The sequence below is a fragment of the Vicugna pacos genome, chromosome 14 (genome assembly GCF_048564905.1).
Source record: "Vicugna pacos chromosome 14, VicPac4, whole genome shotgun sequence".
Classification (NCBI taxonomy): domain Eukaryota; kingdom Metazoa; phylum Chordata; class Mammalia; order Artiodactyla; family Camelidae; genus Vicugna; species Vicugna pacos.
This window is the reverse complement of record NC_133000.1, coordinates 32,651,246-32,672,128: the sequence shown is the minus strand read 5'-3', so window position 1 is coordinate 32,672,128 and position 20,883 is coordinate 32,651,246. Positions and strand designations below refer to the sequence as shown.

General features: G+C 40.0%; 1 protein-coding gene and 1 long non-coding RNA gene across 2 annotated transcripts in view; one reads left to right on the top strand and one right to left on the bottom strand.

Annotated features, from left to right (window-relative positions):
- LOC140701209 (trafficking protein particle complex subunit 9-like) overlaps nucleotides 1–20,883 on the top strand; it is a 722,564-nt gene that overhangs the window by 8,233 nt on the left and 693,448 nt on the right. Inside the window, exons 3-8 of the mRNA XM_072976650.1 lie at nucleotides 13,502–13,593; nucleotides 13,689–13,829; nucleotides 14,381–14,524; nucleotides 15,159–15,280; nucleotides 15,717–15,777; nucleotides 16,301–16,531. The gene's annotated coding sequence lies outside the window, so the exon portion shown is untranslated. The remainder of the gene's footprint in view (nucleotides 1–13,501; nucleotides 13,594–13,688; nucleotides 13,830–14,380; nucleotides 14,525–15,158; nucleotides 15,281–15,716; nucleotides 15,778–16,300; nucleotides 16,532–20,883) is intronic.
- LOC140701224 (uncharacterized) overlaps nucleotides 1–20,883 on the bottom strand; it is a 60,960-nt gene that overhangs the window by 25,526 nt on the left and 14,551 nt on the right. The window lies entirely within an intron of this gene.

Below are 20,883 nucleotides of genomic sequence, written 5' to 3'. Positions count from 1 at the left end.
CTAAATTTGCCTTCTTAGCTTTTTTTTTTTTTGTACTGAGAAGGTTGAGTAGTGCTTTGCCAGCATGATTTTCGGGCAATTTGAGGTCAGATGTCGTGTACCAGCAGTGAGATATTTCCATGCATTTTATTTTCTGGACATCACCAGGGCACATGTGGGGTTTGTGCCTGCAGGCTGGAATGCTGTAGGACTCCCTGATCCATCACCGTTATGTCCTGGTGCTGCTCCAGTCAGTGAATGATTTTCTGTGACTTGGAGGTAATGTGGTCTGATGGAGATGATCAGATGTGCAGTTAAAGTGCTATTAATTGAAATAAGAGTAACCTAGACACATTGCTCTAACAATACAGGATGAGGGAGGAGGATTGGCTGAGCTGCTTGCAGTGGGGTGTCTTCTCAGTTGACTCCCTCACCGTGATTCCTGCCAATATCCGCCGCAGCCCTGCACGGTAGTCCTGCTGAAGCAAGCAAGCACTTTGCTCAGAAACGCCCTGAATTTCCTTGTGCCTCTGTTTGTTGGCTTTTTTTTTGAAAGCACATTTTGCCCTTTGCTTAAATGCCATCCATGCTAGTCACCTCTTACACTCATTTTTCTGGACCTCGTCCATAAATAGCTGCTGAATGGATGAACAGAATGTAGTATCTCCATGTAGTGGAACATTATTCACACTTAAGAGTGAGTAAAAAAGAAAAAAAAAGAGGAGAATGAAAAAGCCACCTGTTTTGGGAATTCCACCCTGACTGTTCAACCCACACTTTTCCGTTTGAAACCCAATCACTTATGCTCCACTCTACTCTTTTTGATAGTACATACCACCTTCTAATAATCTTTAACGATTCCAAAAAAAAAAAAGAAAGAGATGCTGATACCACTTCAAAATATACAAGCCTTGATAACAGCTTGTTACTTGAAAGGAAGCAGACACAAACGGTCACAAATTGTTGATTTCAGTGATCTGAAATGCCCAGAATAGGCACATGCAGAGGCAGAGAGCAGGTGATGGTTGGAAGGGGCTGAGTGGAGGGGGATTAAGGAGTGAATGCTAGTGATAGGGGGATTCTTTTGGGCTGGTGAAGTGTTCTGGAAATAGAAGGTGATGAGGGCTGCACAACCGTGATTGTGCAGAAGACTGCTGAGCGCTGTGTCTGGGAGTGCCTGTTGTTGGGGCATCTTTATTTTGTTCTCATCCTGCAATGTGAAGTGCCATCTTCTGCTGTGGTCATTCTACTCCTGTGAGTGGTGAGGGTCAGAGACTTTGTAGAGTTCTGTTCCTTTTCTCCCTCTGGCTGAGTGTAGGCAAAAAAATTTAAGCCTGAGAAAGTGCTCCATCTGCAGAAATGTCTTTCAGTTTTGCCTGGTGTAAAAATCTTGAGAGCTTTTAACCGTTGAGGCTAGTCTGTGGGGTAAATAGCCCATGAAGCCTGGGTGAGCCCGGGAAGAGCCGGGCTTCCCTCCCAGACACGGGTGGGGATTTCACCCCCTTTCAGGCAGTGAAGGGCCCAGACCCGTGAGCAGAGTTGACAATTGTGAATATTTACGTGTATCCGCTGCTTCATCTTGGATATTAATTTCAAGCTGAGTCAGTTTGTGGCGGCAGCCTCATCCTACATCAGGAATTTATAGTATCTGCTCTTTGAGGTGAAGACCTGACAGACTTGATTATTTAACAGTCTGCCTTGAATTGATATATCAGATTCCTTTGTGAAAAGCAAAACAGCAGAAATACAGACGTCCTTTAATGCCAATGTGGCCTGGAACAGGTTTAGTCTCTGTGCCTCAGTGGCCTTATCTGTGGGTGGGGAAGATGATAACAGTGCTTCCCTCAGAGGAGCTGGTGAGGGGAGAGTGAGAAGCACAAATGGAGGACTTACACGAGATGCTCATAAATGACCGAATTTAGTGCTCTCCGCCTGGTGAGGCCTCAGGGGCAGAGATGTCAGAACAGAGCAGTCCTAGCCGGAGCTCAATACGTGATGGTAGCTGTTATGATCAGTATCACCACTGTGGGTTATCAGGTAGTTTTAAGACTTGGTAATATGATTTCATGAATAATGTTAAAAGACTAGACATCTCAGATCCAGTTTACATAGTCCTCAAGATTTCTTCTGAGAATTGGATGGTTTCTTCCCCATCTTAAATCTGAGATGAGTCTCTAAAAAATTCCCTATTCCTCCATCTTTTTGCTTTAATTCTCTATTTCTTAAAAAACAAAGTTTTTAGATGGAGTTACTGGGGACTGAACTGAGGGCCTCATGCATGCTAAGCACATACTCTCCCAAATGAGGTATAATCTCTTCCCTGATTTTTTTTTAAATTTACATCTTAGTTTTCAGAGGTTAGAGGCCTCTAATTCTTTTTCTGGAGACTTGTCCATGAACCTGTAAATCTACAATTAATGGACAAAATTTGTTTTATTAAAAAAAAATCTATAGAATATTCTGCAATCCATCCAAAAGGAAATTCTCATGGACTTAGAATGTTTCTCCTTTAAGGTGATATCTCCTGTTTGGTCGAGCTTAATTTATTAACTGCCATCCTCATCATCATAATGACCAAACTCGCTGTGAGTGGACGCCTAACTGAGGCTAAAATGCTTTGCTCATATTTTACTTCATAGCAGGTGTTTGATTGTAGGTATCAGTGTCTCCTTTTTTGTAGCTGAGGGATTGAGAGATGGGCCAGCTTGCCCCAAATCACACGCAGCTGGCGGTGGCTAGCTCGATGCTGGAATCCAGGCTGCACAGGATGAATTCTCAATTGCTCCTCTAATCAGCCTCCTGTTGAGTGTTTTCCCGAACTCCTGTGAGTCCATAAATGACCGATTTTAGCTATCTCAGCCTGATGAGGTCTTCAAAGGAGAGACACCAGTGAGAATGTGAGGCAGAGTGACATAAATTAAAATTGTACATTTTCACAAATGTTTTATTCTCAGGTAATGACTTTAAAGGTAATATTTTTTTAATTTAGTGCTTTGTGAGAACTAAAAACAAAACATTTAAAATAACTATTGTGCAAGAGAGAAGTGGTCTTTGAAAGTCCAACTGTTGCTAATGATGTTACTTTTTTTTTCTAGTGGTGTTTATTTACTGAAAAATTTCCAAACACTGAATTTGTTTTATATAGTCTTAGTATGAAAGAAAACTTTGTCAGTGAGTATTGTAAGTAAAATCCTTACTCTTTTCTTTCCTGATGATGAATATCTTAGTTGTTTACCTGGCTTAAGTATATTTCGTCATTTGTGAAATCTGAGTAATATGGTTTACCTTGTCTGACTGTGAGAGCTGGACGCCTTGTATACAAGGCACCGTATAGGTGCTTAATAAAAATGTGCTGTCACAGTGACTGATAGTTTAGAAGTATCAACTCTGAATACTAAAAAGGGTAGCTTATTTCTGATGCATATTCAATATGTATATATATGATATACATTAATATGGCTTAAAGTAACTAGGATTCAGTTTTTTTAAGTGCAGTATGAAGCTTTATTGAAATCTGTGTCATTCTAGTGAGACAGGGACTACTTAAATTGCCTTAAGCAGACGACCTTGAAGATTATTTACACAGAATGTGTATTGTTACAGCTCAGAATTCATGTTGCCGTGTAACCATCCATCAGACATTTAATTTCTCCGGATTCTGACCAGAACCATTAAGTTTAGAAAAATCCACATTGATTATTTTCTGGGAATAAGCTTCTCTCTTTTGTGATTAAAGAATATTTTGATTTTTTTCTGCACTCTTTTCAGGTTTTAAAATTTCAAAATTTTGATTTGACATGTCACTTTTTTAATAGAGAGAATAAAGCTCATGCTGTTTTAATATGTAAATAAATGTTTTTGTATTTCAAAAAACTTGTATCATTTCCTGGCTCTTTGAGAACTATTTTGCAAGATACTTAGATTACCTACTGTTGGAAAAATACAGACGTGACTTTTATGAATATAGGTGTAGTACAGTTCTGTTGGTTTTTACTACAGTGCAAGACATGAGACCTAGGAGAGCTTTGCTGCTGATTGCCAGGAGGATAGATCTCAGGTCTCAGTCTCCCCTCGTGTAAAATGAAGTGGCTGGACTGGAATCTTTCCACTTCTAAGATGAATTTTCATGAGCCTATGTCTTTTGTTTATATTTAGGAGTATTAGCAATATCAGATTAAATACTGAATACCCGTCCATTCCCCCGAAGCAAAGTGCAGTATATGCTACATAAGCTTCTAGTTATCTGATTCTCGTTTCTCATCCTACAGTCAATTTTTGTGTTGCATGTTTCCCGGCAACCTGGAAGGTCTTTTTAGCCATAGGTGGCGCTGTTGCAACTTTTTACAGTCTTAATTTTTCTGTTTGTAAAATAAGGCTTAAACAATGTGATTTTATTTTGATTTCTTTGCTTAATGCTTCAGAATAGCACAATGTCCATTATGTCTTTCTACCTGGAAAAATTTTTCTGCTTATATCATAGTTTTATTCTGTTATCTCGCTGTGAACATTTCAGACTTGCTGTGCAAACAATGGCAAAATCGGCCTTTTCTTCTAGTGTTAGAAACCAGTGAGCCGGGATTTTATAAAACAGCTAGAAGCTGCCTCTGGAGCACCATAAAGCTGAAAAGTGTGTTGAGTTCCCTGAGTATTGACCCCGCCGCTATGTGTTAATTGGTGGCAGTTGATTTGGTACATATATGAAGGGGTGTAGTTTCTTGACTTGGGTTTGCCTGCACGTGCTGCCACTGAACCACATGATCCTGAGTCAGCTCGTTCTGAGTTTTCCCCTCGTCTGTGAGAAGGGGACGCTCATATCTGCTTTGTAGAATTGTGAGAATTAGTAATTATGTAACGTGTTTAACACAGTGGGTACGTCAAGAGAACTCATAAACTTTAGCTGCTGTTTTGTGTGAAGCCATCATTTTATAGTCTTTGGTAATTACAAAGAAACAAGAAAATAAGAAAAGCTGATTTTATGATGAAAGATATTTGAGGAGGTTCCATAATTCCTACACCCATAATTTAGCATCAGCAGAGTCAGAACTGTTACACAGTCGCCCTGGACCAACGTTAAGCCACAGAAATTTTTGTTACTTCATATATGTTGGGGCCTAAGGGGAACCAATACTTATACACATGTTGTCTCCAGCAGCCAACTGAGAGGTGACACAAAAGAGTAGGCAGGCGTTAAATGTCTTCTTTGTTACTGATGAAGACACGTTCTCCATGAACTTCAGGGCTGTGGGTAAATGAGTGTCATGATACTGTGTCCCAGAAGTAGAGACTCACCCTGTCCCAGGTATCTCTGGGCCACAACAAGCCTTCCCTTGAGAGAATCTGCCCCATCATGCACAGGGCTGTTCTGCCATGGAGCTGAGCATCCAGGGTGCTTCCCTAGGGTGGCCAACACTGGAGGGAAAGGAAGGGTTTCACATGCCCTGCTTGTCTCCCTGGAATCACAACTCAATCTGTTAATGTGAGGAGGGCTAGCTGTGGGCCAGGGGTCAGGGCTGTGAAGGGAGTAGCACTCTGCATGGCCCAGAGGAGTGGGGAGGAGGTATCCCTTCCATCAGTTTAAACAGGTGGTGGGATGGAACAGAAGGGTGTACCCCAAGAGTTTATAAAAGGAGAAATAAAAATTTCCTTTTGGTATTAGTCTAGCCAGGAAACACAGAAGATGATTAGGAAGGAGACTTGTAAACCACTGTAATATTAATTTGACATTTGTTGAGCACCAAAAATGTGCTACATTCTTTTCTGAGCGTTTTACAGAAATGAATCCTTCAATCTTCTCAACAAGCGAGTAAGGAAGGTTTGATTGTTATCCCAGTTTTACAGTGTGGAAATTGAGGCACACAGAGGGTAAGTTGGCCAAGGTCACAGAACCAGTAAGTGGCAGAGCAAGTATTTTAACCCTGGCTGTATGGTATTGTGGCTCCCAGAATGGGCTTTGGGTGTTTAGATGTATCTGCATCCCTCGATTTCTGTACGTCTGTGCCTCAATTAGCCCAGAAAGGACAGGGAAAGGAGAGTTACACAGGTGCTCACAGTCGTGTCTCGGCAACTGTCCACGAAGAGTGCACCGTGATTAGCATTAATTGTTTTCCAGGCAGCAGATCTGTTGGTATAACAGAAATTTAGTCCATTGAATTAATCTAGAAATCCTTCCTGCTCTGCTTCTGTCCACACTTGCCATGTGACTGCCTGCCCGTGATTGTGCCGTGGAGGAGAACATATACTCATGGTTGAACTCTGATATTGTAGTCTGGTTCATAGTTTCACGTCTTCTGTTACATTAAAAAGTTAAATTTCTGGTTTCTTGTATCTGTGTCTCATGAGTTTGGTTAATGTGAAACCAGTCCATGGGAGCCCAGGGGTTATGACGGTATAAATTTTTAGCACGTTGTGGCACTTCTAGCTGTGCAGACCTGACTGGGGGATGTACGCCTTTCTCACTGATTTCTCCCAACAGCAGGGTCCTCTCACGGATGTGAGGCTGGGAGCTCTCTGAGTAGCTCAGTCAGAGGCCAAGTCCACCAATCAGAAAATGATGAAGTACCTGGAAGTGGGTTTAATAAAAGTAAAGGGCTTCCAGGTAGTCCGATGGGCTGTTCAAGAAATTTGGTGAAAAGCTGTCCACTGTCTGTGGTTTAGCTGCTTCTTTGCTGTTGAAAAGTCTGGAGTAGATGAAGGGATTTTAAAAAGCAGAAAGGAGTGATTTCAGGTGGTACGTCCACACCGGTGAGAAGTGATGGATGACCGCCACTGTGAAGCATAGACAGAGTCTTACAAACTTCATAAAACAGCTTCAAATGCTCTGCCATCTGAGTGCACTTCATATGGGGTCCAGTTCATCACTGGTCACGCTGTGAGGGCAAGTAACTGACGATGGCAGAAAGGACACGGAGGCATCAAAAAGTTCTCAGTCATGTTCCCTGTTTAAAGAATGTGGCACAGTGTATTATATTTGAGCTGGTTTTTCACTGAACAGTTTTTAGTGTTTTCTGGGACTCCCCAGTGCCCCAAGGTTCCATGCAGCTGGGTGTCCCCTCATTGCAGCTTCATCAGCGCTTGCCCTGGGCTGATGTGGTGTCATGGGAAGCAGGACGGTCAGCGTCCCCAGCTCCTCTGAGCTCCGTCTCCTCATCCGCAGAGCCTGGTTTCTCATCCGTGTCTACTTAGTAGGGTTGCTGAGAATCATCGTGTGATTTCTGGTTGTCTCTGTGACTGGCAAATAGCCAATAATTGATAGAAACTCTTGTTTTTTTATTGTAATTGTGTCTCCTAGATTGCAGTGGTTTTTAGTCTGCATTTTTTTATAACTTTACTCATTTTTAAATATGCCCTTATTTTATTTTATTTTTTTGAGGTACTGGGGACTGAAGCAAGGACATTGTGCATGCTATGCAGGTGCTCTACAACTGAGTAATACCCACCCTCCTTGTCTGCACTTAAAAATAAATATTGCAATACACAAAATAGCTCTTAAACTCCATCATGGGACCTGGTCTCTGTATAGGCAATTGAACACGTATACTATTTCAATAAGAATAAATGCTGTTGAGACATAGGTTTCTGAATCTGTTAATGTGCTTAAAAACGATCATAGCTAGTGATAAACACGAGACTTGGATCCAGTACTTCTTAGGGTATGTTTTGCCATCATGGGAAATTACATTCTACCGAGAAGGCTAATTGGGTCTCTTTGATATTTGGATGGTTTAGCAGGTGATCAAGGCTTTCCAAAGCTGACAGTTTTGTATTTTAATCTAACTACAAAGTTATCTTCTAGAAGATGGAAATCATAACCTTGTGAATTTCCCAGTAATCCAGGGGGTATGTGTCTGTGTCTGTGTCTGTGTGAACGTTTGTGTGTGTGATTTCAGGAATGTAGAAATAAGTTCCATATAGACTTCTGATATCTTTCTCTTCCAGTTCAAGGTATAAGCATATACTTACACAAATAAATTGATTTTCTTTTGTCATTTGGCATATTGGCGGGAATAAGAGGTTCTCATAGTTGTTTCAGAAGGGTTGGGAAGCATGAGCTTAGAAAACGGGAGGAGAAAGAGGCAGGGAGACACTTCACACTTTGTGCAGGATATGAGAAACAGTAGCTTTTCTTTTCTCTTTTCTTCTAAAGCAAACTGGCACTGAATTGTAACACACTATTACTCAGAATTGCTTTTCTAATCAGATACAAGTGCCTCAGATTTTTCAAGGCAACATGAATGATGAAATGTGTTTTAGCATTTATCTTTAAAAGTAGTTTTATTTCTCAAGCAAAAGACTATAGCCTGTTTCTTCCAGCATCACAAGAAATACTCATTGATCTATGTACATGTTCTACGTGCTTATTTTCTTTGGGTTTTTTTTTTAAGTGCTTGTTTCATTGTGGTGTGAATGAATGTTTAAAATTTCTGGATTTTGATCTTTAGAAAATGCTGATATTTCAGAATTGTTAAAAACCTGATTGTTCTTTGGTCCTTGTTTGGTGGGGCACCCTGTTGATTAATCTTGTGTGTTAAAGAGAGAAATTCTTCCTCTAGCCTGCAGATCATTAAGTGTATGGTTTGCAGTATGCCTTTAAATTTCATTGAATGCATTGAACATGATTGTCCAGTGAATTTTGAGTTGACTCATAGTAATGACTTTGCTTTGTTTCTGTGGCTTTTACTCCTCTCCACAAGAGCTTGAATTCTCTGTTGCATTTTGTATACATGTTCTTCACAGTGGAAGACATTTTTTACAGAGGTGGTTTTTCCTAACACCTCTGAATGCCTTCTGTAATTGATACAACCAAAATCTGTTATTTCAATGCTTAATTATTTCATAAACTAGTTTTTGGCTTAATCAGAAACAATGACAGAGTGATAATAAAAAATAGGAAAACTTTCCTTCCTTTGAAGAATAGAAATCAGGTGGTCAGGCTCACCCATGCTTTGTGCCTGACACACTTAATCTCATGTCATTGTGTATCATGATTCGGAGATGGAGTTGCTTCAGGTTTATTGATTTTTTGTTTTAACATTTGTTTTGAATTCTTTCTCCAGGCTTATGTATCCTGTTGGGTTTGTTGAAACTGTAGAAGGGAAACAAAAGCTTTTTTTGGTTTCCGGAGGCCTGAGTTGCTGATGATAAAGAGTTGAGGGTGGGCTGAGGAACAGAGTGACACTCCATCTGCTCCCAGCTGAAATTGATTAACAATGAAATCAATTAAGTGTATCGGTATTTGACCAATAGAAGTTAGCGAGCCCAAACTGGCTAGTTATGCCCAAAGAAAGTACTGAATTCACCTGCAGAATTAGGTGCTTTACCAAGAAGAAGCAGCTTAGAGCAATCAGAAAAATCAGTCCTATGATGAGATATAAAATAAATATAATATCTTTTATTTCTGAAACTTTTCTACGTTAAGTTGTGTAGAGCTAAAATTAAGTTTCAAGCACCAGGGGTTAACAGTGTGGGTGGTTCTGTATGATCATTATTCAGGAATGTGCCTAGACTCTGCTAGAGTGGCTGAAGCTGGCAGGAAAAGACCCAGAGCCAGGATTTGTCACCCTAGGGTGTCCTCCATAATGGTTCCATGTGGGAGCCCATGATTGGGTTAACAAATTTTAACAGACCCCAGCCGCCTGTCAAATTTAAGAAGAAAACATATACTTAGTAACTGCTTTGCAAGCAGGGCCCTGTGCATACTCACTCCTGTCTCCTTGCCTTAAAAAGCAGAGATAATGCTTTGCTTGCGTAGATGAGGTTTTAGATAGCACTCTGCTCATCGCAAAGCAATGACCCAGGCCCTCAGCTATAAAGGCTGGGCTTGTGTGCAGTTAGATACTCTATTATCCCCCAAACAAGGACCTAGCTGGTCTGGTGGTCTGCTTTGTAATTCACATGTCTAAAGAATGTATCTTATTCCCCTCACCCCATGACTTCCCTAAAGATACACTAAGCCTTTGTACTCATGGTGGATTCTACAATCTCTGTCTCATCCTTCTTTCCCCAAGTTCCTGCTTACTATCACACAACTGTTAATGACGTTTTCCTTTGATTATACACAATAAATGTGAGAGCATTTGAGAGAATCGTGGAGTTGGGTCCCTACGCCCTCTCGCTTTCTTGACTTTTTCCACAGAGTCTTGAGTATTCATTCCCTGTACGTAAGACTTCTGCCAGCCAGAACCCACAGTTCCAGGTGAGAAGAATGCAGGCTTTATCTCTCCTACCCGAGGGAGAGAGAGTAGAAAATTGAGATCTGCTCTTCCGTGGTCCCTTCCTGCCCCAGGTCTACTCCAGTTCACCTGCAGCCTTCTGGCCTCTGCTCACAGGGCCTCTGTCCCAGGACTGACAGCAGCCTTTTCTTCCCTTGTCAACATTTCCTGGGCCTTTTAGAAGTTGGTCTCTTCTGTGCAATACAACCCTGGCAGATGTGATGGTGGTAAGCGTGCTGGTGGGCAGTCACTTGGGGACTGCCAGGAGCCATGCTGATTCTCCTGAGTCTCATATTCGGGGTTACAGAACTGTCGAGCAACAGAGGAAGCCCTTTAACTTGAGGCCAGCTCAGCATTGCATCACTTTCATTTTATTTTTGAATTTTCAATGGAGAAATTATTTGTAGCAAACTGTTCCAGATTTTTGGCTGCCTGCTTTCCTCACCACCATTTCCTTGTTGGCTCTGGTGCTTGTTTTAAGAACCAGGTTTCTTCTCTGGTTATTTCTAGCAGCTGGGCTTGCCGAATCCTTGATCTGCATTTGAAGCAGAATGCTTCTTCGTGATGTCAAGCTGATTTTCCTATTTCTGAATATTTCGTGTACACTCAGCAACTCTTTCAAGTGAAATGCTCTTGTCCAATTCTGTTAACCCACATTTGCCGATCTCCTGCTTTCATGCTGAGGGCAGTTTCTTCTTCCTGTAATAAAAGTTAGCAATTTGCATTTACTATTTGAAGGTTCTGGCCCTAGGTGCTTTTGTCCTTAACAGTTTTAATACAATTCACCCATTAAAATGTACAGCGGTTTTTACTCAATGCCCAGAATTGTGCATCGCAGTCAATCTTAGAATATTTTCATCCCCCAACAGGAAGCCCTGTATGCACAAGCAGTCATTCCCATCTTCCTTATCCTCCCCCAGCCCCAGGCAGCCACTGTTCTCTCTCTGTGGATTTGCCTGTGCTGGACATTTCATGTAAAACAAGTTATTTCATGTAAATGGAACTGTCTATTGTGACTGACTTCTTTCACACTGAGTAACTTTTTCAATGTTTTTCCAGGTTGTGGCCTGGGTCAGTACTCTATGCTTTGCTATTGCTGAATTATATTCTACTGTATATCCGGGCCCCACTGTTTACCCATTCATCAGGTGATAGTCATTTGTGTTGTTTCTGCTTTTTGGGTGTGAATAGTAATGGCACCGTGAATACTCCTGTAGGAGTTTTTATGTGGACATTTGTTTTCAGTTCTCTTACTTGTGTGACCAGAGAGCAGAAATGCTGGGTCATTCATAAACCAAATGTTCAACTCTCTGAGGACCTGCCAGGCTGTTTTCTAAAGTGGCCACGCTGTGTTACATCCTCACCAGTAAGGGCTGCGCGCTCCGCTTCCTCTGTGTCTTCATTAGTGCTTGTTACACATTTTTTTTATTATAACCTATTGTAGTGAGTGTGAAGTGGTTTCTCCTAGTGGTTTTGACTTGATTTCTTTTACAGCTAATGATATTGAACATCGTTTGATTGTGCTTATTGGCCATTTGTATATTTTCTTTGAAAAATACATTTTCAGATACTTTATTCACATTTTAATTGAGTTCTCTTTTTCTAGTTGAGTTGTAGGAGTTTTTTCTTTTATTTTATCTGAATACTTAATCAGATAAATAATTTGAAAAAATTTTCTCCTCTCTGTTGTTTTTTCACTTTCTGGATGGTGTCCTTTGAAGCAAATTTTTAACATTTGATGAACTCCAATTTATCACTGTTTTCTTTGTTCCTTGAGCTTTTGGGGTAATTAAAATCTGAGGTATTTTATTTAAACTTTTATATAAAAAATAACTTAATTCTTAAGACCGTTCTAGGAGATGGGTGCTGTGGTTGTCCACAGTCTATGGATAGGAGACTGAGTTGCAGAAAATTTCACTGAAATATCAGTGTCACAGCTACCCAGTGCTGTGGGATTTCAGACCCTCATGTTTGTCCCCAGCATTTGTGATCTTCACCACCATGCTCCACTACTGCCTGGAATCGTTAATGAAAAAGTTTTCCTTTTTTGATTTCTTGATTGTTTGTTTTCTCATTGGGGAACTCACCTCTTCATTTTCCTTGTAGAGATCTGTGTAGGTTTATTTTAGGTCTCATGTACTTATTTATTACTCAGGCTCCAGTGATGATTGTGCCTAGTTGATCTAATCAATTCATGCTCAAGTCTTTCCTGCTCATGACACTAAAAAGAGAGTCATGATTTACATAATGCTCAAAGAAGAATGTACTTGAGTGATTTTATTTTTCTAACCAATCAAACCAATCAAATAAAAACCCGGTGTTGGAACAGATTATTAGCCCTGCAGAATAGGGTCACTGTCTTCCTTGTGTTTCATTTCTTTTGTCACAGTGTCTGGATAGTGCCTTGCTGTCCAGCAGTTTTGTGAGGATACGGTGCTCGTGAATCATTGTAAGGAAAGAATTTTGACAACAGACTGTGTTGTTCGTTTCACGAGGGAAAAGATCATATAGAAATACTGCTCAGATTTATTTTAAAATTAAGCTTGGTGTTTTGAGAAGGGTTCAAGAAACCATACAAAAATCTTTTTCACTAATTTTAAATCTATCTTAGACACATTATGCTTACATAGCAGAGTAACTTATCAACTAGCCTTGACAAGAGGAGTGTATTATTGATTATCTATTTTAGTTGAAATATTCTACCTGGGATAAAGTAATCAGTGCCCATAAATGAACAAATATGTTCGTATTTCTATGCAACATGGGAGCAGACTTCATATCTTTCTATATAATATATATGACTGTGTGTTTTAATCTGTCTGTCAGTGTTTTTATAGTTTTTCAGCAATGTTGTAACTTTAGAATTCTTCTAAGGAAACCACCCCAAATTCTAGTGCAGTTTGTAGTGTGTATCCTGTCTTATGCATGGGATTCCACTGTCCCCTCTGTGAGGAATTTCCTCTCCTATTGAGTTAGTAGCAGAGTTAAAGGAACTATGATTTCTAGGCCTTTGATCTCCATGTGTTTGCAGTTGGCTGTCAATCAAGATTTTCCCTTTCTTGAGTTTTCATTGTTCAATTAGAATTTTGGAAATAACAATTAATATGTTGCAACACTCTCCCTAGAAACTTGATGTGTTTGTGCTTTTCAGGTTCCAATTTACGAAAAATGTAAATGCACTCTTGTTTTTAAATAGTCCTTTTTCACTAGATATTTGTTTTCATCTTTATAGTCAAAATATTTTTTTCCCAATGAATGAATCGGTTTGCATGTTTTAAAAAATACCTTACTTTTTATATTTCTTATTCTAACAGGTATATTCATTGTACAGAATTTAGAAAATAAGGATAAACACAATTATAACTTAAAAATGGCCTCTAATCTCACCTGGAGATACAGTTGTAAGGTTTGAAATTGAGAATTACAAGTCCTCTCAAATTGTTCTTCTATTTCAACTACGGTTTGGTTACTGAGATCCTCGAATTCCCATATGAATTGTAGGAGCAGATAGTCAGTTTCTGCAGAGCAACCCGCTGGGATTGTGATCGAGTCCACGTTGAATATATGGATCGCTCTGGGGAGCACTGCCATACCAAGAATGCTGTCATTTGATCCAGGAATGTGCGTGGTGTGTCTGTCCAGGTATTTAGGTCTTCTTTAATTTTTTTTCAGCATTGCATAGAGTTTACATTGGATTATTTTACTATATTTTTTGCCTTTATACTGAGGACAAGTGTGCAAGGTACCGGGATCAGAAGTGTATTGGAGCTCCGCAACTTGCTGCCACCGGACGCTGTGCTCTTGCTTCGCCCACTGTACAATGCTGCACAAAATAGGACCTAAGTAACTCTCTCTTGAAAGAATGATTATATGATTGCTGGATGATGTTTGAGAGTCCTTGTGATGATGTATTTTTCCCAGAATTTCCCCTCTTCTTAACTATGCCCTTTCTCTTCCTTTCCTCCAGCCTGGGTTTCAGCCTGCCTGTGGCATTGATTTTCCTTGTCTGTGGACTCTTCCTTTCACTAGTTCATGATAATGTTACATGTGAGATGTGGAAACTTGCTAGATGTCAAGAAAGAGCAAATCCATTGTATGCTAATATTTTTAGAGTGTGTTATTGTTTTATCGATTGAAATTAAATCAGGCTGACCCATTGAGCCATCCCCTGAGCTCTTTTTGCCTTCCTACAGGTGATACTGCTCTCGTTGCTGCATGTGCCCTTCCCCCAGACTTGGTTTTGGAGTTGAGTAAGTCACCATCACTGGAGCCCTCTCTTTAAATGATGAAGAGAACACTTGCTCTTTCTCCCTGTTTGGGGACTTGGATGAGATGAGGTAACAGATAAAGAATGGAGCTCCACCTCATTCTGACCCCCGCTCTTTCCGTTCCTTTCTCCAGGGGAAGAGTACAATACAAAAATATAAAGATTGTGAGCTAATGAGATAGACAAGACAACCGATCATTTATTAAATACCCTTTCATGCCAGAAACAAATGTATTATACACACAAAAAGCACATAAAGTACTGTAGTACTGTGGTTACAAACGTGGGTCCGAGTTCGAGTCCGGGTCTGGAGTGACAAGTCCTGTGAGATGGAGAATTGGTGGGTCGGCTTAGCCTCTCCTGGACTTGTTTTCTGTCCTGCAGAGATGGGGCTCGCTAGGCGTCCCTCCCCCGTAGAGGTGCTGAGGGCTGTAAAAGACGCGTGTAGGCAGACCGAGCACAGCTGCTCTTTCCTCGTAAGTGCAGGATAGCATAGCTTTTGCGGTGATGGCTTTATGACCACACCGTGTAGATTCTCAGTGCTCCGAAGGGATGCCTTGCGAATTGGAGATGGGATTCTCACTTCTGTAAATACCCAAGGACTGTGTTATTGGGCCTTGCTGATTTGACTCTATTCTTTAGAAAGTACATAATGTAGATATATTTTTCAAACATGCATGCTTTTTTTCTTTTATTATTTATAGTTCTACCCTCTCATCTCTTGGTGTAACTTTTCATGGAATCCAGGAAACAGTCCTAAGCTACCTGCCTCTTCACACTTCTCCGTGGTGGTTTCCTTCCCTGACTAGAAGAGGGTTTTGCATAGGTAATTTTGATTGCTCCCCTTCTCTTGGAGACTCTCTGTTTGTCTGCCCATCTCTCACCTGTCCATCTGTCCATTTCTCTACCCACTCATTCTTCTGACTTGTTCCAAGAAGCATTTCAGGCAGCTTACAGAAGAACAGATACCAAATAAACAGGTGAGAAAATGGGGCCAAGTTCATACAGTGAGGCTAGGAGTTGAGTCTGTGTGAGATTTGCAGGCGTGAGACACACGCCTCTGCCTTGTGACTTATAAGATAGACAGCATCAATGTGCCTGAAGTTCCCAGCAGACACAGGGAAACAGGGTTTGTGGAAGATGCTCATTGGCTGTGAAATAAATAAGTGGCTTAGTAGAAGCCCAGCCTTTCCAAATACTAAGGATTAGGAGAATATTTTAGTGTCTTCCAAAATCAAAGTATTGCATCTTTTCTTTTTCAGAGTCTTATGTATAGTTGGTTTACATTCTATACCTGGAAATTTCTCCAAAACTTCTGCCCACGTGAGTCCCATGACTCGGGAATGGGGTGGTTCTGCTCATTAACGGGTGTTGGCCAGAAACGGAAAATGACAGCCTCAAAGGAGCCTGGGATTAATCAGTTATGTTTTGTCAGTGCTGTAGATTTCAGAAAATGCTTTCACCGTTTCTTTCCATCTGAGGCAGCAGCGTGCTCTCTTACCAGCATCAGAAGCTCAGGGCCACGGGATGGTGGGGTTTGACTGCACTGACGTCAAGACAGCTGAGCTAGTCACTGCAGGCTTGGTGCTTTCACGTAGTGCATTTCATGTTCTTTAATTGGTTTCAACAAGTAGTTAATTAACTGAGTTAATTAACATTTAATAAATATGATGCTTTGTTGAAAAGACAGTCATAGGCAGAATATAAGTTGTGAACACTTTAAAAACGGTTTCATTACTGAAATTTCAGTAGGGAAGATTCAGTTTATCTTATTTACGCCTCTCTTTAAAAGTAACAAAGAAACAAGACAGAAAAAGCAGAGGATGATTTCTGTTCTTCCTCTCAGCTTGCAGGTGCCTTCACCTCCAGTGGCATCCATCCAGACACCAGCACTGACACTGGCCGTGCTCAGAATTGCCTCAGCCCTGAAGACACAACTGACAAATAGAAGGGGGGGCGCCCTGTTACAGGGGGTGCTCTCACTTTGTGGGTCCTTATGTAACTGCGTGGTGTTATTCAGGATCGCCCTTTCTACACTGCGTGACGGTGCTGCGGTGTCTCCTAGTTATTTGTTTATGTAAGTACTCGTGTGTTTTTTCCAATGTGTGGTACTAGACATCAAAAAATGCTTTTTTCAGGTGAAAAATAGTGTGTATTTAATATAAAAGTCTGAAAAAAGTGTCAAAAGTGTCTATCTTGTTCCCAGTACTCAGAGATAATAATTAACACTTTAACATCTATTTTCTGTTCTTTTCATCAGTGTGTATTACCTCTGTCATAAAAACCAGCGAGCACTGTGTGCCTGTTTTCTGTATGGAGACCTCCATTTTCCATTCGGCTTATTACACATTTTTCTACAATATTCTATCTCCACTGTCATGATTTTTAATGACCAGTATAGCATTCTGTCTTGTGGAGGCATCGTCCATTTTACTTTGGACTTAAATAAACTTTTAAACTCCAAGTATACTTAACTGAAATACTGAAAAGAGAACTGTGGTGGTACCGAAAGTCCCCTACTTCCCTTCCCCTTATTTCCAAAGAGTAAAAACTGCTGACAATATGGAGTATGTATTTCATGACCTTTATGCCTATGTCATATATATATACACATACATCACGAATATGAGAAATCTATGTATATGTGAGTGTATATATGCTTTATTGAAAAATAAGGCCATACTATATGTTTTCTGCAGCTCGGTTTATTCACTCAGGTATATATCATTGACTTCTTCCCCCTCTAGACTCACCCGGTCCTTTCAGATAGAGTAGAGGGTTTTCCTGATGTGCAGGTTTGGTCTCTTGTGTAAGGACACCTTTCGTGGGAGAGTACTGTGGACAAGGCCTTGGACCACGCCGAAACACCGGAAATTTAGTGCCCACAGCTCGCCGTGATTTACCGCATCATTGTCTTGATGGTAGACACTTAAGTTTTCTCCATCTTCCACTGTCAGAAAGGGTGTTTGACTGGAATCCTTATACAAACATTCCTGTGATCTTGTATAAGTATTTCTCTAGTTAAGGTTTCTGGAAATTTAGTCCTTGGATGTGACAACTACATAAATCACAGGCTCCTTTCAAGTGAATCTAGAAATTCCTTCTCCTTTGGGGAATGAAAAGATGTAGAATAACTTATGTAACCAATTCTCTATCGCTGGATATGATTTCACTTCAGCTTTTCTTCTCACCATTTTAAACAGTGCTGTGTAAATGCTCTGATGAGTACATCTTTTTGAACTGATTTTTTCTAAATGAAACGATTCCTAAAAGTGGAGTTCAGCCTGTGTGTACACACGTTTTTCAGAGTTTACATATCCATTGACATGTCGTCCTCCAGAAGATCGCTCACAGTTTGTTCTCTCAAACATGGACACTAGCTAGAATATCTTTTAAAAATATGTGCCAATATGATGAGCAAAAGTACTTTTTCATTGTTTTAATTTACACTTGATGACCAGTGAGGTATTGAGCATTTTTCACTCATTAGCCATCTGACTTTTAAAAAGTGAATGATCTCTTTTGTCCGTTGAACACATTTAAGTGAGGGAGCTTCTTGTTGCTTTGTGACAGCTCTATGTATATTATGAACATTAACCCCTTGTCTTCATCAAGATGTATCAGAGAGCTTTTCCTTGTCATTTTTTGCCTTTCATTTTGTTCAGTAGGTTCATTTTTGTTGTGACCCAAAATAATCTTAAGATAGTAAATGTCTTCTTTTTGGGTTTTATCCTTGATATTATTCTTAGAAATACTTTCTTATAACGGTATAAATTTCTTCTGTAGGTTTTTTTAATCTCTAAGATGGAGATGATAATGGTACTTGTTATAGTGAGGAGAAGTTGAATTAATATGAGCAAAGAATTATATTCGCTGTTATTAGTACTTTCTAATATTCACATCACTTTCTGTAATTTTTCTTGCGGTCATTATGACTGGAATAGAATTTGTTCTTTCCAGGGGATTCTCTGATTGTCCCAAGACAATTATTGAATTCATACTTTGCTTTTTAACTTGAAATCACACCTGTAAAGAATACTTATGTACACTAGAGTCTCTTTTTGAGCTCATGGTTTATTTCTGTCAATCTTACTTTCTTACTCTAGCACTATATCTTACATATTGTAAAAATATATTTAATATCTGACAGTGCGATTTTTTTTGATTCTCTTTACCATCCCATATTTTCTTGGCTAGTATTATGACTTTATTATTCCTGAAGAATTCTAATATAATTTTTCAAGTTAAAAAAAAAAGAAGTGTTGTCATGGGATTTTTTAGTAATTTTGAATTATACTTAGGAGAACGTACATTTTTTCAAAACTGCTTTCCTCCATACAAAATGTTGATGTCTCTACTTTCACACCTCTTACTTTACCCCACAGTACAGTCCTGTACTTTCTCCATGTACAACATGGGCATTGTTTTTGAGTTTATTCCAGATTATTGTTGATGATTTTGTTAATTTTTTAAGTGAGAATTTTTTGCTATTATATTTTTTAACTGTTAAAACTGACACCTAGGAAGGAAGATTCGGTTTGTAAATACTCACTTTGTAACTTCTCATTTAAAATTGTAAGTATTAAGTACTAGTTAAAGAATCCTTTCTTTTCTGTTTTTAAAAATTTGTTTCCAAGATTCTCAAAATGGTCATAGCAAAGTAGTATAGATGAGGAGACAGATGGAGAGAGGTAGTGTGGCTCATGTACAAACTGTGAGCACTTTCATGGCTGCCTTTACGCTGGAAAAGCCGCTGAAGAGTCCAGGATAAACCAGGGGTGGCTTTGTATGCAGTTGAAAGCCAGCTTTCCTGCCTGGTGAAGTCTGGTGGGCATGGCAGGTAGATGATCAAGGTCGAATGGAGGTTATTGGCTGCACAGAGCGCTGTGTCTGAGAACTGGAGAATATCACCATGGGAAATGCTTGGTGCCAGGAACAATGCAGAGGAGCTGGGGACCCTGTGTGTTAAGGATTTTCCAGCCCTGGGAGTGGGAAGATCAGACTCTGCATTCAGATCTGAGTTTGAATTCATCCTCTTTAGTTTACTTGTCCTCTGACTTTTGTCAAGCTATATACCCTCTTTCACTTCCTGTTTTCTTATCTCTCAAAATAGGAGAATTACAGCCTGCTGCTAGATTGTTTGGTCAGGTTAAATAATTAGTGTCTATAAGATGCCACGTACAGTCACAAGCTCAGTGAGAAATGGGCTGTCGGCTGTTCTTCTGCAACTCAGTGCTTGACAAGACATGGGGGAAAGCCAGTCCCTAATTTGTGTGTGATGCAAGTAGGAACAAAATTAATGACATGCCTTTCCCTAGCAGTATTCTTACAACTTTGCTTCATTTACTTCTTTCCTCCTTTCCTTTCCCCTTTCCCATCCTCCACCAAAAGAGCCTGAGACTCTCTCAGAATACTAGATTCAAATTAATTTAAAGGTTGGCTCATCCTCATGAAATGATAGTAACATAAAGAAAATCTGTGCACATCCCAGAATACATTGTATTTGATTTACAAACACACGCGTGCACACACACACACACACAATCAGCCTCCCTCCCACTTGCAGAGGGAGAAGGACCACTTTTTCTGAGTTTTCACTCACTGAGCGTGAGAACAGTGTCTCTTACACAGACGTTCACCAGGCTTCGTGCATGGTGTTTTTAATTGAATTTCTGCTTTGTAGCCATAGATATAGTCTCCTAATAGAAGAGAGAAAGTGGAGACATAGACATTCTGCTGAGATATTGGTGTCATCATATTTTAGTTGGAAAGGACTTAAGACAGAATAGAGTCGTAATATATTATGGGTGAGAATCCATGATGTTGTAACTTGGACAAGAACCTGGACCTTCTGCCATCTTGTCCACAAGGGTGAAGAGGCAACTGGGCAGGGAATGGTAGGGATCCTTCTTGCTTGAGTTCCATGTTCTTGCTAGTTTTCATTGCTCAGCTGCCTTTAGTTTATGTACATGAGGCCTCTCATGGGAAGGTCACTCTGTCCTGATAGATTGAGTTTCTTATCAGCAAAAAGCTCTGGACCCACTCATATTTCCCAGAGTTTTCTGCTGACCTGCTGACACTTTATATAATTGAGACCTAAGAAACTACTGAATATAAAATCCTTATTGTTATTGTTTGCCCTCGAGTTCCATAGGAATGGGGTGCTGTCTCAGGCTGTCTAAAGCCAGATCCGAACAAAGATAAGGTGACAGGTTGTGCTGCTGTTCCTCCACAGTCGAAGGGGATTTCCACCTTAGCTTTATATTCAAGGCAGATGAGTTCAAATCTTGCCTTTACCAGTTATTATCTTTGTGAATTTGGGGAGAAACTGTACTTTTTTGTGTCCAAATTTGTTTATCTGTAAATAAGTTCAGTATTTATTTTAAGGTTTCTGTTTTAGAATTGAATGAGCTAATTCCCTCATTTACA